Below are 3,975 nucleotides of genomic sequence, written 5' to 3'. Positions count from 1 at the left end.
ATTTGGATGGAATTTGGTGTTTTCATTGTAAAAGTTGGAATAAGGGGTACCACTCTTGTATGCTTGGAAAGCATTCACTTGTTCATTTGTTCCCCTACATTCACCTTGGTCATGTCCCAAAGTTCCACAATTCTCACATATCCCACTTGGGATTGATGAGGATGCCGTCATGGCATTAACATGATGCTTTGATGATTTTGAGTTTTCCTCAAGTCTAGCCATAGCTTGTTCAAACTTCAAGTTGATTGTGTCAATGTGAGCACTAAGTTAAGCACCCAATTGAGTAACGGAGTCCACTTCATGCTTTCCTCCTCTAGTAGCCTTGCGAGGTCTACTATATTGTGAGTTATGGACTGCCATTTCCTCAATCTTGTTCCATGTTTGATTGTCATCAACTTCGGTGAACATTCCATTTGATCCCATATTGAGAATGTTCCTAGAATCTTCATATAAACCATTCCAAAATTGTTGTACCAAAAACCATTCGCTAAGTCCATGGTGAGGACATGAGCGACAAATTCCCTTGAACCGCTCCCAAGCTTCATACAAAGACTCTTCATCCCTTTGCTTAAAACCCGTAATTTGAGCTCTTAGCATGTTAGTCTTTTCCGGTGGGTAGAATTTTTTGTAGAAAGCTAGAGCCAACTTCTTCCAAGAATCTATTCCAAGGGTGGCCTTATCAAGGCCCTTCAACCATTGCTTCGCGGTGCCGATTAAGGAAAAAGGAAATAAGACCCATCTAATTTGGTCTTGAGTCACGCCCGTTTGAGAGATAGCATCACAATAGTCGCAAAAGGTTTCCATATGAGAATGAGGGTCCTCACTAGGCATCCCCCCGAATTGGCTCCTCTCAACTAATTGGATGAAGGCGGACTTGGCAATCAAATTTTCGGTTAGATGTTGCGGCGTAGGAGTACCATTTGGTAGATTCTCCTCGGTGGGTACGGAGTGTGATGAGAATTTTGGCATTGTAGGTGGATTTTGTGGGGTATTGTGTAATGGGTTTTCTTCTCCTTCTATTGCGAAAGGATTGACAAACTCACTAGTGGGTTGAACAACTTCACTAATACCTCTTAAATTCCTCCTAACAAGTCTCCTATTGTTCGTCAAGGTTCTTTCGATTTCACGGTCAAAAGGTAACAAATCACCTTGTAACCTTCTAGACATGCAAAATATCAAACAACTCGAAAACAATTAGAACAAACCTTGAGGAGTTTTACTTCCTCAAGGCGAAGAAAGACACAACTAATAACAATAAAAAGAAATCTAAATCAAACAAACACTGTCCCCGGCAACGGCGCCATTTTTGATGCGATCCCGCTAAGTGTTCACAAATTATGATGTGGTCGTTGGTCACGGTCGAATCAAAACACAATTTATAGCTCCACAAACAACTCTACAATTAGTAAAGAGGCAAGTAAAGGTCGGATCCCAAGGGACGGGAGTTGAAATAAGATATCTATTGTAACTAGTGGTGTCTAAGGGGTGTCACAAATTGGGTTGATGTAGAAGGTTAATAAACTAAAATAGCAATGAAAATAAACAAGCAAGATGAATTAAAGGGGTGTAAACAATTGATTAAAGGCACTAGGGTGTCATGGGATCATAGGGGAATCATGGAATATGATCATACAAACATGTTCTCAAATTAAAATCAAGCAATTATTGTTGTGATGGATTGAGTTGGGTTATATCTTACAATCCTAGGAAAGTTTGGGTCCCGGAGCCGAATCGATTAGATTGTAGAACACCTACAAGTCGACTTAATCTTCCCTACTCAACAACATGCATGGTCTAATGAGACTCGAGTTGGGTTATGTCTTACAAGTCTCATTGAAAAGATAGAAGATGATAGTAAATGCAAGGATTCATAGGCTTAGCATTTCATCAAATATAACATGTGCATGAGTTGAGATCAAAACAAGCAAGCAAATAAAACATGAAAGCATATTAATTTAAGCATGAATCATTCCCCATGTTGGTTTCCCCTAATCACCCATTAACCCTAGCTAAGAGACTACTCACTCATTATCATGTTGATCATGCTAGCAAGGTTGTCAATCATACCAACAATATGAAACATGATGAATAAATGAAAGTAATTTACAATAATTAAAAAGGGATTAAGAGATTATACCTACTAATGATTCCAATAATAAAGCAAAGATAAAAGAAGTACTTGAATGCTTGAATGAGAGGTTGTCAATCTCCCAACAATAACCCAAAATAATCTTCAATTACCCAAAATAAAGGATGAACAAAAGAGAGATTGAACAACTAAAACTTGGATTAAAACTTGATTAATACTTGATTACAATATTAAAGAGAGATTTGATGGATATTAACTACACTAATTATTGATAAGAAGAACATGCTCCTCTAATTAGACTAATGGGGTATTTATAGTGGAAATTAGGGAGGATGCATTAGGGTTAACTAAGGGCTAAACTAGTAATTACACTTTTTAAGTTGAGCAAGGAGGAGCCGGTATTTTCTGAGAGAAGGGCTTCTTTCTTCGTAGCTTGGAGAAGACAATCCGTGCTGTGCTAGAATCCGGGCGGAATAGGGTCGGGACGGGCGGATTCTGGCGTTGGAATCCGAGCGGATTCAGGGGAATCCGGGCGGATTGTGGAGGGGGAATCCGAGCGGATTGCGGCAAAGCCGCTCGGATTGTGCTGCTGCGGGACGGACGGATTGGTGACAATCCGCTCGGATTGTCAGTCAGCAACAAATCTTCTTCTTTTCTTCCCTTTTCTTCATAAATTCCTTGGGGATTTCCTTGGGGAATCAAGGATCCTTTCTCAACATTGCTCTTCTACTATGATATGTATAAAGGCCTTCTAATCTTGTCTCTCCTTGATGCTTGGTCATTGAATTCGATCAATTTAGTCTCGTTTTGCCATGAAAATGCAAGATTCTTACTCCTTTCCTACCAAGGGATCAAAATCTCAAAGAATATGCAAAACAAAGAACTAAAGATAAGAAATGACCCAAATAAGCACTAAAAAGCATGGGGACAAGGCTAACTCGGGGGCTAAATATGCGCCAATTATGGTCACATCACACTATATATACTCTCTCTATAATAAATTGAGGATTAAGCCCTCTTAGTGTTGGAAAAGGTCCTCCTAATGGGGATAAAGCTTTCTTAGATTACATTAGATATAGATTAGAATAGATTAATCTTTAATCAGTCCTTAAATTGCACTTTAATCTTTCCTTAATTATTGTTCAAGATTTCTTATTGGGTAATTGAAGATTATTGGGTTATTATTTGGAGAATTGACAACTCTTCATCAATCAATCAAGTTTTCTTCTATTATTCTTTCCTTTCCATTTGTTAATCTTAAGATTGGTATAATTCCTTTACTCTTAACTTTATTGGTAATTGTTTTACTCTTCTATCATGTTAATACCTGTTAAGATGATTGACACCATTGTTAACTTGTTTTCCATGATAATGAGTGAGTAGTTTCCTAACTAGGGATTAGTGGGGGATTGGAAGAGTTAATCATGGGGTAGATTTATGCTTAATGAGTTCATATGAATGCTTGCTTATTGTTTCTTCAATTTATGCACTTGTCATGTTTGATGAATTGCTTGATTGACAACCTAGCATGATTATCTCATCCTTTCAACAAGACTTGCAAGACATAAACCATCTTAAGGCTTGTTAGACCATGCATATAGTTGAATAGGAAGAATTAAGTCGATTGTAGGTGTTGTAAAGTCTTGACCGACTCCGCTCCGGGACCCAAACCTTCCTAGGACTCATTTATGTTATCTCACCATGAATATGGAAAACCAAGTCAACTTGTAGGTGTTGTAAAGTCTTGATCGACTCGGCTCCGAGACCTAAGTTTTCCTAAGAATTGTAAGATATACACTAACTTGATTCCAACAATAATAATTGCTTGCATCTATATGATTCATTTATGCTTTTTCACCATGACTCCTCTATAATCTCATGATTTC

General features: G+C 38.1%; 1 non-coding gene across 1 annotated transcript; it reads left to right on the top strand.

Annotated features, from left to right (window-relative positions):
• The first annotated feature begins 490 nt into the window (after positions 1-490).
• LOC141602934 (small nucleolar RNA R71) lies at positions 491-597 on the top strand. The gene has a single exon (XR_012524837.1). It is a non-coding gene; the product is annotated as a small nucleolar RNA R71 (small nucleolar RNA).
• The last annotated feature ends 3,378 nt before the right edge of the window (positions 598-3,975 follow it).

Source organism: Silene latifolia, chromosome 9 (assembly GCF_048544455.1).
Source record: "Silene latifolia isolate original U9 population chromosome 9, ASM4854445v1, whole genome shotgun sequence".
NCBI classification, from domain to species: Eukaryota; Viridiplantae; Streptophyta; class Magnoliopsida; order Caryophyllales; family Caryophyllaceae; genus Silene; species Silene latifolia.
Note: the sequence above shows the minus strand (reverse complement) of the source record. Positions and strands in the feature narration are given on the sequence as shown.